The 12,447-nt window shown below is 46.6% G+C and overlaps 1 protein-coding gene and 1 long non-coding RNA gene across 4 annotated transcripts in view; one reads left to right on the top strand and one right to left on the bottom strand.

Moving 5' to 3' along the window:
* PLA2G4A (phospholipase A2 group IVA) overlaps positions 1 to 12,447 on the bottom strand; it is a 772,031-nt gene that overhangs the window by 393,178 nt on the left and 366,406 nt on the right. The gene's annotated exons all lie outside the window — the stretch shown is intronic.
* The window catches only part of LOC134957967 (uncharacterized), a 254,116-nt gene continuing 246,747 nt past the window's right edge, over positions 5,079 to 12,447 (top strand). The window contains exon 1 of the long non-coding RNA XR_010186817.1: positions 5,079 to 5,299. This is a non-coding gene — a long non-coding RNA (uncharacterized LOC134957967). The remainder of the gene's footprint in view (positions 5,300 to 12,447) is intronic.

Raw genomic sequence — 12,447 nt, 5'->3', positions numbered from 1 at the left:
CCTGTAAGCTACACACAGGGTCCTGGTGGTAGATGGGAAGTGTGGATGGACCAGGTTCCCATCCATTTGGCCCAGACCAGGTCTTATAGGCTTCTTAGCCCAAGATGCTGCTTCATCAGCCAGCACCTGGCTGCTGGGTGTAAAGCAGAGTCTTTCCCATGAGTCAGGGCTCCTGAAGACAGTGTCTAGGTGATAGGCCTGGCTAGGGACCATGGGATCCGGAGGGCTGGGCCACTAGTGTCAGAATGCCGGGACCTGAACGGTTCCTTATTAAGTAAGAGGGAGTGAGGCAGGCACTAACCTCACTGGTAGTTTATACTAAAGACAGTGATCTTTGTTTTATGTATATCTTTGTTTTTGAGGTACCTGAATAAAAGGTATTTGTTGTTTTTGCACAAGCCTGGAGTCGGTCGTTGGTGGAATTTTTGTAGCAGAGTGCATTCTAGCAAGACTCCTGTTACAATATATATATATATATATATATATATATATACACACACACACACACACACACACACACACACATATAAAGGGTACTTGCCGGTACTTCTATCCTTATGAAGAGAATATGGCCCTAGTGCCATTCTCACCTGTTGTTGCAGCACAATACGTGATAGTTAGAGACGGCACTCTCTGGACTTTATAAGCGTAGAAAAGAAGGCTATAAGCCCTTAAATAGCAGTTAATGTTTTGGTTTTATTAAAAAACCTTCGTCAGGACTAAAAACAAACCAAAATCTTACCTTACATATATACAGTCACCAAGTGCCAAAGTGAGGATCCACCATACTGCACGCCGGGGCGGGATGACGTCACAGAGTTGCGACGCGCGACTCTCTGTGCTTCTCCGTCCCAGCCATTGCCTAGCAATGGTAAAACTAATTAAAAAGTGCCTTTACCAAAATCGTAACACATACATAAAACACCAGGAGAGCTTATACTAATATTAATGAGAGTATGTCCTGTTATCATTTTCCAAGGGGCAACAGTATAAATATAGCTTTAGAAAACGGAGCTCCAATAACTCCAAGACTCATAACAGAAAACAAGTATATATAACTATATAACTGCAGTACTTAATAACAATAATAGTAATATTGTAGCAATAAGTGCTGTAATACACAAAGACAAAGTTATATCTTAACTTTTACCTCCAAAGAAACAGGATCTCATCCAAAGCAATTAAATAACAGATCTAAATTAAAGTCAAGTCACAGAAAGCTATTTTAGCCAGAGTATACATTCAGTCCATAAGATCTAAGCTAAGGTTAAATCACAGAAAGCTGTTTAAGCCAGTGTTTTCATTCTGTCCATAAGGGGAGACAGTGTTTAATCTGTGAACCCAGCGTGCCTCACACTGTAGGAGCTTTCTTCCTCTGTCTCCTCTTCTAATGCTACTTGGAACATAATCGATAATTTTGTAGCGTAAAGTCGCTAAACTATGTTTAAATAATTTGAAGTGTCTGGCCACTGGTTGTTCCTGTGTACAACCCTCCGATGCTTTTCTGATTGACATGCGGTGTGTCGCCATCCATTCTTTGAATGTCACTGTAGTCTTCCCTACATACATTAAACCACATGGGCACCTTATGAAGTATACCACAAATTTATTGGTACAACTTAGGACATGTTTAATTGGTATACGTGTTCCATTATGTGGATGTGTAAAATCAGAACCTGTTTCCATAAACCTACAGGTCGTACAACCTGTACATTTGTAACAACCCGTTTTTTTTTGTCAAAAATGTCTTAGTGGTCATGGATCCTTGTAAGTTTGAAATGTCATTCTGTACCAGAAGATCTTTGAGATTCTTATTTCTCCTGTAGCTTGGCATAAGGGACAGATTTTTTAAAGATTTCAGGTCTGGGTCGCCCTATACAATCGGCCACAGTCTTTTGGCGGCTTGCATTCGTCCATTGCTGGAAGGATGGTATTGTTGAACAAAGATCATTTTATCCTGTATTCTATTAACATTATAGGATTCCTGTATCAGGCTGTCCCTGGTCTGATTCAGAGCCTTGTTTTTAGCTTTGCATACTTCTTTCAGATCATATCCTGTCATGCAAAAATCCTGAACTATCCTGTCGATTTCCTTAATCGCATTTTTCTTGTTACTTGAAATCCTGCAGACCCTCAGGAATTGGGAAAACGGTAGCCCCTTAATGAAAGGAGTAGGATGTTGGCTAGAAGCACATAAGTACGTGTTTCTGTCTGTGGGCTTTTTATAGAGACTTGTAATGATTTGCCCATCGTCCAAAGTTACAAGTACATCTAAAAAGGTAACACTCTTTGTGCTAATCTCAAATGTGAATTTAATAATATCGTCTTGTTCATTTATAAACAAAATCATTTGAGTAAGTTCTTCCTGTGTACCTCGCCAAATGAGGAAGAGGTCATCTATATAGCGGGTAATCCACACTATATATTCCACAAATCCTGGATTAGAATAAAAATATTTATTCTCAATCATAAACATATATGCATTTGCAAACGCCGGGGCCACGCAAGAACCCATTGCGCAACCCCGGCGCTGCAAATACCACTTCTGATCAAATAGAAAATAATTTCTCTTCAATGTGAGTTCTAACAGTTGTAAGAAAAATTGCAAGTTGGGTCCGTTGTATAGTGGATTTTCCTCAAGGAGCTTTTTGACGGCTAGAATCCCTTTATCATGGGGAATATTGGTGTACAATGATACGACATCCATAGTACACAGGATACAATCAGATGGTAATGATGTTAAAGATAATAATTTCCTAATAAAAGTAGTCGTGTCCTTTAAATAGAAAGTCTTGTCTTGCACAGTTGGTTATTATTTATTATTATTTTATTAACAGTTTCTTATATAGCGCAGCAAATTTTGTTGCGCTTTACAATTGGAAATAACAATGGTATAACAAACTGGGTGATAACAAACAGTCATAGAGGTAGGAAAGCCCTGCTCGCCAGCTTACAATCTATAGGGAATTAGGCATGTATACACAAGGAAAGGTGCTATCTATTGCATAGTTGTCCGCCAAATTGCAAAGGTTTTTGGTGGGCTGTATGATGTGATCATACAGCAATGATGAATCGGGTTCGAGAGGAAGGGAAAGTGAAGCCTGAGAAGACATGTGAGGATATGTGTGGACTGTGCAGAGTGGATGCAATTTGATAGGAAGGTTTATGAAAGTTATGTGGGCGGTTCTGGAATTTGATATGCTTGCCTAAAGAGGTGAGTTTTCAGGGAACGCTTGAAGGTTTGGAGACTGGAGGAGAGTCTTATTGTGCTTGGTAGGGCATTCCACAGAGTGGGTGCAGCCCGATGAAAGTCTTGCAATCATGAGTGGGAGAGAGTAATGAGTGTGGATGAGAGACGCAGGTCTTGTGAAGAGCGAAGAGGTTGGGTTGGGACTCGATATTTTGAGATAAGCGAAGTGATGTACGTTGGTGTAGTTTGGTTAATGGCCTTGTGTGTGAGTAAAAGTATTTTATATTGAATGCGGTAGAATACAGGTAACCAATGGAGGGACTGACAGAGTGGATCAGGTGGTTCCAGGTAATGGTCCAAAAATGTTGACACTTTGTAATATATTGAATTCCTGGCCGATATGATCGGCCTACCCAGTGGTTTCCGTGTGTTCTTGTGTAATTTGGGGATAGTATATAGAACAGGGCAAACTGGACGATTTTTACGTACTTCCTCAGAAATAATATGATCTTTTACTGCTTTGCTCAAGATCTCTTCCAGCTCTCGTTGATAATCGATAACTGGATCTTCAGGGAGCAGTTCATAAACAGAGGGGTCACTCAGTTGATTATAGATTTTGTCCTTATAGTCCTTAAGGTTTAAGACCACTATCCCGCCCCCTTTGTCTGCAGGGCAGATTACGATGTCTTCATATGATCTTAATTGTTGCAATGCCTGCCGTTCTTCTTTAGTCAAATTGTTGAATGTGTACGGGGGTTGTACGACAGACATTTGGTTCAGCGCACGGGTATAACATTTAATGGACATGTTGCTTGATGTGGGGTCAAACTGTGATTTAGTTCTAATGCATGCAGGGACAATGCTTTGTGTTCTTGAAAGGGGCGAAGGCTGTTTCACTTTTTAATTTGTTTTAACATTGCTAGGCAACGGCTGGGACGGAGAAGTGCAGAGAGTCGCGTGTCGCAGCTCTGTGACGTCATCCCGCCCCGGAGTGCAGCATGGTGGATCCTCACTTCGGCACTTGATGAATGTATATATGTACGGTAAGATTTTGGTTTGTTTTATGTCCTGACGAAGATTTTTTAATAAAACCGAAACGTTGACTGCTATTTAAGGGCTTATAGCCTTCTTTTCTACGCTTATAAAGTCCAGAGAGTGCCGTCTCTAACTATCACATATTGTGCTGCAACAACAGCTGTGAATGGCACCAGGGCCATATTCTCTTCATAAGGATAGGAGTGCCGGCAAGTACCCTTTCCACATTGGATTACAAATCACGAAACTCGGTGTAACCTGTGACGTGATATAATCCTGCAAGGCACCCCCATATTTTTATACCATTATTCTGAGGACTGGAAGTGTGTGAAGTACACGGGTTGGTGTATTTTGGTTATTCTCTATAAGTGCGGCTGCACTTACACAAGTGATGTCTTCAAGTAAAGCAACAAAGGAGACAAGTTGGTACAGAAATATCCATCTACCCCCAGGAGAGACTTTGAACTTCTCAGATGCTGAAGCCAGTGACATCTTGTTCAAAGAAAATTTAGAGACCACTGGTGGGGACGACAGCACGGAACAACTATACTATAACCTTTTAAGACTAAAGAAGAAAGAAGTTGATTTCTTCTTACACGGAGTCACGCTCTCGGATTACCACGGCAGCAAACATGTCCATGGCTGTAACTAGGAGGGGGGGGGTGGGGGGGGGCTAGGGGGGCATGTGACCTGGGTGCCTGATTGGAGAAGGCGCCGATACCCCCTAACAATCCCCTCCCTATGCAGCAGCCATCGAGAAGAAACTGAAAATAAACTACATCTCCCAGCAGCCTTTGTTGCCGGGAGCTGTAGTTTACTTTCAGTTTCATTTTTGCAGTGATGATCTGCAGAAACGTATTAAGAGGGGACACAGGCACGGGACAAGTTACCCCAGCCTTCTTCCCCCCCTACCCTTCGCACTGCCTTTAATCATGGCAGTGCACTGCTGCACTGTAAAATGAGCTTCCTGAGGTCCGAGAAGGGGACAGGGCCAAACGGCACTGAACTGTACACAGTGCCTTTCCAGCAGCATGGGAGAATGGAGGGGAAGAGAGCAGTAGCACAGCAAAAACAGTGAGTATGATTCAGGGAAGGGCACTGTATGTGTGTGTGATTGCTATATATGTGTGTATAAATCATACTTGCCTACCCTCCCGGAATGGCCGGGAGGCTCCCGAAAAACGGGTGACCCTCCCGGCCCCCCGGAAGAGCAGGCAAGTCTCCCGATATCCGCGGGTCACCCCCTGACCGCTGCCCACTTAACGAGTAAAGTGGGCGGTCCGGGCAGGCGATGACGCGATTCTTGTTGAATCGCGTCATCATAACCAAGCACCCTGCTGTATAATGCCGGTAATCGCGGCATTACACAGCGGGGGGGCGTGACTTAAATGATGCGGTCCAGAAGCCACAGCCCGTTCCACTTCTGGCCCGCCTCCGTTCCGCCTCTGGGCCTCCCCCCTGTCACGTCACCTCACTGCCCGCCCCCCCCTGCTGAGCCGACGGGCTGCTCTCTCCCGGAGAGAGCAGCCCAGAAGTCGGCAACTATGGTATAAATGTGTGCTTGTGTGTGACTGTATGTGAATAGGTGTGACTACATATCTGTATGTGTGCTTGTATGTCACTGTATGTATATGTGTCACTTTATATGTTTTTATACAGGTGTGTGATTATATGTATGTATGTATGTATGTGAGTAAATGTATGTGTGCATGTATGTTTTTAGGTGCGTGGCAGTATGTATTTGTATAGGTGTGTGATTTCATGTATGTATCAATGTATGGGTTATTATTGTATACCCCTTTTACACCGTCAGCTAGTAACACGGGTTATTGGGCACAAGCGTGCATGACCCGTGTTGCTGTGCGGTGTAAAAGGGCCAGGTTTAAATAATCTGGGTCGATTGACCCGGTATTCCAACTCGGGTAGCTTGTAGGGTTGAACACGGGTTCAACCCGGCAAACTGTGCTGTGTAAACGGGAGCCAGGTCGATGCAACCTGGCTCCCGTTCACAGTGTATGTACAGGCGGCGCTTGGAGATCATGTGATCTCCAAGCGCCGCTCCCACTGCGTCACTGGCAACGTCACCAACCCAGCAATATGCCAGGTTGGAATCTGCAGTGGGAAAGGGGACTGAGGTGTGTTGCGCCCAGTAAGCACTTGTGTCAGGATCCCGGGTGCGACATACCTCGGTTGGTATAACAGAGGTATTATTTTATCTTTATCCGTAGCCCAAATAAATTAAAAATAAAAGTAAAAAGTGTGAAAATGCCTAGCTATCTGCTTTGCCCTTATGGATTATATATATATATATATATATATATATATACACACACACACTTAAATGGGGGGGGGGGGGGGTGCGCGCCAAGTTAATGGCTTGCCCCGGGTGACAAAACTCCTGGTTTCGGCCCTGACACATCCCTAGGGGATTCAGAATTAAAAATACCCCCACTATTGGGAAATATAACCAGGAGTTCTGTAGAAGATGGGTAGCTGTACTGAATAAGTGCAGCTACGATCGAATACTCCTGATTATTGAGGAAGCTTCCAGGGAGTTGAATGCAATAAAATCAAAGATTGCGACCTTTGAGGCATTACATCAAGAAACCCTGAGAGAAGATACACAAACTGATTGGCTCAATAAATTGGAGGAGCAAGTGGAGGCGTATAGAAAAAGCATTGTGAAATACAAACGTGATAAGCTTGCTGTAGTGCAGGGGTGGGGAACCTCCGGCCCGCGGGCCGCATAAGGCCCGCGAAGCCGTTTATCCGGCCCACCCGCTCCTCTCAGTGAGACACGCCGCCGCACAGTCCGGCGGCAGCGTGTCTCAGCTGTCACCACACGGAGGAGAGCGCGGCTATTGTCGGGCGGCGGCAGCGTGTAGGACTTGAAACCAGCCGCCGGTTCGTGAGCCAATCAGAGCTCACGGACCGGCAGCCAATCAGGATCCGCGGCTGCCGGTCCGCGAGCTCTGATTGGCTCTCGAACCGGCGGCTGGTTTCAAGTCTTACACGCCGCCGCCCAACATAGCCGCGCTCTCCTCCGTGTCCCCGCCGAAAGGAGCGGTAAGCGGGACGGGGGTGGGGGGGGCATCTGTATACCTGGCACTGTGGGGGTCATCTGTATACCTGGCACTGTGGGGGGCATCTGTATACCTGGCACTGTGGGGACATCTGTATACCTGGCACTGTGGGGGCATCTGTATACCTGGCACTGTGAGGGGCATTTGTATACCTGGCACTGTGGTGGCATCTGTATACCTGGCACTGTGGGGGCATCTGTATACCTGGCACTGTGGGGACATCTGTATACCTGGCACTGTGGGGGCATCTGTATACCTGGCAATGTGAGAGGCATTTGTATGCCTGGCACTGTGGGGGCATCTGTATGCCTGGCACTGTGAGGGGCATTTGTATACCTGGCACTGTGGGGGCATTTGTATACCTGGCACTGTGAGGGGCATTTGTATACCTGGCACTGTGGGGGCATTTGTATACCTGGCACTGTGGGGGCATCTGTATACCTGGCACTGTGAGGGGCATTTGTATACCTGGCACTGTGGGGGCAATTGTGGATCTGGCACTGCACTATTGGGGGCATATGTGTATCACGTCCCATTTATTTGGCGCGCGCACGGGGACAGACTTGTATGGCCCCCGAAGGATTTTATAAATATCCAAATGGCCCTCGGTAGAAAAAAGGTTCCCCACCCCTGCTGTAGTGGAACGTGATTATCAAGAGGGCAAAGTCTATGCATGGATCAATAACCCTACTGCATCTGGCCGGCAAAGATTTCGTGGAAAATATAAAGAGTTTAGGCGAGTCGATACGGAACTGTCCAGCGGAGAAGGTACATCTACAAGTGAAATTGAGGAAGGTACCTCGACACGAGCAGCTAAACCCCCGCTGGGAATAAAAACACGGGTTCAACGTGGGGGGGCCAAAAAACGCAGGACGAGGAGAGGGGGTCAAAATAAGAGGGACGGCAAACAAAACACAAAGGGGGAGAAAATAAATTTGGTTTCTCATATGTCCTAGAGGATGCTGGGGTCCACTTCATGACCATGGGGTATAGACGGTTCCGCAGGAGCCATGGGCACTCTTAAGACTTTTCAATGGGTGTGAACTGGCTCCTCCCTCTATACCCCTCTTCCAGACCTTAGTTTTAGAAATGTGCCCAGGCAGACTGGATGCACTCCAGGGGAGCTCTACTGAGTTTCTCTGAAAAGACTTACTGTATGTTAGGTTTTTGTTTTCAGGGAGAACTGCTGGCAACAGTCTCCCTGCTTCGTGGGACTGAGGGGGCAGAAGTAGGAACCAACTTCCTGAAGAGTTTCATGGCTCTGCTTCTGGCTGACAGGACACCATTAGCTCCTGAAAGGTACTGAACGCTAGCCGTGTCTAGATGCTCACTCCCACAGCACGTCATCACCCCCCTCACAGAGCCAGAAGTCAGAAGACAGGTGAGTAGAAGAAGACAGATCTTCTATCAAGAAAAGTGACGGCTGAGGTACAGCGCGGCTGCCCACACACACATGCAATGCAGGGCGCGGTGGAAGGGGGGGTGGGTGGGGCGCCCTGGGCAGCAAAAACACCTCTATAAACTGGCAAAAAGGGGCCATAAGATGCCCAGGCACAGCCCTACCCCCGCCAGTATAAATATTATGAAAAGTTTCTGAGGTAAAAAGGGCGGAGCTTCTTCCTCAGGCAGCCAGCACACTGCTCAGTGCCATTTTCTCTCTCCTCAGGCTGCAGAGACATTGCTGGTCCTCCTTCACTCCTGACTACAAGTATCAGGATGCAAAACGGGGGGGGGGGGGGGGACACAAGCGAATTTGGTGCTTTAAAAGTGTGTTTTACCATGTAAAAAGCGCTGCACGTCAGTGGGCATTCTGTGTTCACAGGCATTAGATACTGGCGCTGGGGTTGTGAACTGGCTGCTCCTAAATTGTGTCCCTCTGACAGATTTTACTGTGGGTCTGTGTGTGTGTTGTACACGTGTGTAAGACATGTCAGAGGCAGGGAGTTCCTTCCCGGAGGAAACCATTTTAGGGACACAGAAGTGTAATGTGGTGGTGCTGCCGGCACACCAAGAGCATGCATGGGTGAAAGAAATACGTGATAGTATGCATCATATCAATAGGAGATTAGATAAGTTTGAATCTCATGCTGAGTGCTGGAGAAAATCTGTGGGAGGATGTGATTTTTAAGGGCTCTGTTCTTCCATCCGCAGGCGACCCCTCTGGGTCACATAAGAGACCATTTGCGAATATTGTGAATACTGATACCGACACAGACACTGATTCTTGTGTCGATGATAGTGACTCCAGAGAAATAGATCATAAATTGGCAAAAAAAATTCAATATATGATTGTGGCTATAAGGGAAGTTCTGGAAGTCACGGAAGCCACTCCTGTAGCTCAGGAGAAGGCTTATTTCTATAAAGAAAATAAATCTAAGGTCACTTTCCCTCCTTCCCACGAGCTTAATACACTCTTTGAAGGGATGTGGGTGAATCCCGAAAAGAAATTTCGTATTCCCAAGGGAATTCAGATAGCTTATCCATTCCCGGTGGAGGACAGAAAAAAATGGGAGTCACACCCGGTGTTAGACAGTGCACTGTCCAGGTTGACAAAGAAGGTAATTCTCCTTGCACCTGGCACGGCTTCACTAAAAGAGCCGGCAGACCGAAAGATGGAAACTACATTGAAATCCATTTATGTTGCCAATGGTACGCTGCTCAGGCCCACAATTGCTTGCGCGTGGGTGAGTTGCGCTACTAAAAAATGGCCAGAAAGCGTGTCATCAGAAATTGACACGATTGATAAAGATGAGATACTCCTTAAGTTAGGGAATATCAAAGACGCTGCCGTATACATGCTAGAAGCGATGAAAGATATTGGACTCTTGAGTTCACAAGCCGCTGCCATGGCAGTATCAGCTCGGTGGGCGTTGTGGATTCGCCAGTGGAACGCGGATGCAGAGTCCAAAAGAAATATGGAGGCTCTCCCATATAAAGGTGAGGCCTTATTTGGCGATGGACTGGATGCGTTAGTCACGGCGGCTACCGCAGGTAAGTCGACATTTTTGCCCTCTGCGCCTGCACCAGCAAAAAAGACATATCACCCACACATGCAGTCCTTTCGGCCCAATAAATACAAAAAAGAGAGAGGTTCACCCTTCTTTGCGGGTAGGGGAAGGGGAAAGAAGTCCACAGCAGCTTCAGGTTCCCAGGAGCAGAAGTCTACCCCTACTTCTGCCAAATCTTCAGCATGACACTGGGACTCCTTTGCGGGAGGCCGCTCGGATGGGGGCACGTCTCAAACGGTTCAGCCAAGGTTGGATTCTGTCTGGCCTGAATCCCTGGGTGTTGCAAATAGTGTCCCAGGGATACAAGCTGGAGTTTCAAGATCAGGATCAGGTCATAGTCCTGGTACCTTTGTCACAACAAGGGGAGGGATTTTATTCAAGCCTTTTTGTAGTTCCGAAGCTGGACGGCTCGGTCAGACCGATCCTAAACCTAAAAAATCTGAATCTCTACTTGAAACGATTCAAGTTCAAAATGGAATCACTGAAGGCAGTGATTTCCAGTCTGGAGGAAGGGGACTACATGGTGTCTGTAGACATAAAAGAAGCTTACCTGCATGTTCCCATTTATCCTCCTCACCAGGCTTATCTGAGATTCGCGGTTCAGGATTGCCATTACCAATTCCAGACGTTACCTTTCAGTCTCTCCATGGCGCCGAGGGTATTCACCAAGGTGATGGCGGAGATGATGGTTCTCCTGCGTCAAAAAGGAGTCAATGTAATTCCTTATCTAGACGATCTCCTGATAAAGGCGAGATCCAGGGAGCAGTTGTTACAAAACATCACACTCTCCCTGTCAATACTCCAACAACACGGTTGGATCATAAATTATCCAAAGTCACAGTTGGAACCGACGACAAGATTGTCTTTTCTCAGGATGATTCTTGACACAGAAGTTCAGAGAGTATTTCTTCCGGTGGAAAAGGCTCTGGATATCCAGAAAATGGTAAAACAGATATTGAAACCATCGAGTGTGTCGATCCATCAGTGCATTCGGTTGTTGGGGAAGATGGTGGCGGCCTACGAGGCCATACAGTTTGGCAGGTTCCATGCCAGGGTATTCCAGTGGTACCTGTTGGACAAGTGGTCGGGATCCCACCTACACATGCACAGGAAGATAATCCTGTCGTCAAAAGCAAGGATTTCGCTCCTGTGGTGGCTACATAGTTCTCACCTACTTGAGGGATGCAGTTTCCGGATTCAGGACTGGGTCCGCTGATCCCAAAGGTGCTCAGGATCATAAGGAGAACAAGAGTTTGAGCAATCTTCATTACCCCAGACTGGCCAAGGAGCGCTTGGTACCCAGATCTTCAGGAGTTGCTCATAGAAGATCCTCGGCCTCTTCCTCTTCGCGACGACCTGCTGCAGCAGGGGCCATGCGTGTATCAAGACTTAGCGCGGCTACGTTTGACGGCATGGCTGTTGAGCGCCAGATCCTAGCCTGTAAGGGTATTCCCAAGGAAGTCATCCCCACCCTTATTCAGGCCAGGAAAGGAGTAACGTCGAAACATTACCACCGTATTTGGAGAAAATATGTGTCTTGGTGTGAATCCAAGAAGGCTCCTATGGAAGAGTTTCACTTGGGACATTTTCTCCATTTTCTGCAGGCTGTTGTGGTGGCGGGCCTCCGATTGGGGTCAATCAAGGTCCAGATTTCGGCCTTGTCAGTGTTCTTCCAAAAACAATTGGCCTCTATTCCAGAGGTTCAGACCTTCGTGAAAGGGGTTCTGCACATCCAGCCTCCATTTGTGCCTCCAGTGGCACTATGGGACCTTAATGTGGTGTTGCAGTTTCTTCAATCGGATTGGTTTGAGCCTCTACAAGAGATAGAGTTGAAGTTTCTCACTTGGAAAGTGGTGATGCTTTTGGCATTGGCATCCGCACGGCGGGTGTCTGAGTTGGGGGCCTTGCCCCACAAGAGCCCTTACCTGATCTTCCATGAAGATAGGGCAGAGTTGAGAACTCGTCATCATTTTCTTCCAAAGGTGGTTTCATCTTTCCACATAAACCAACCTATTGTGGTGCCAGTAGTTACTGACAAGTTCACTGAGTCAAAGTCTCTAGATGTGGTTAGAGCTTTGAAGATTTATGTCGCTAGAACAGCTCGAATACGGAAAACAGAGTCTTTGTTTGT

This window comes from Pseudophryne corroboree, chromosome 9 (assembly GCF_028390025.1).
Source record: "Pseudophryne corroboree isolate aPseCor3 chromosome 9, aPseCor3.hap2, whole genome shotgun sequence".
Classification (NCBI taxonomy): domain Eukaryota; kingdom Metazoa; phylum Chordata; class Amphibia; order Anura; family Myobatrachidae; genus Pseudophryne; species Pseudophryne corroboree.
The sequence above is the reverse complement of the archived record's forward strand: the minus strand, read 5'-3'. Positions and strand labels throughout refer to the sequence as shown.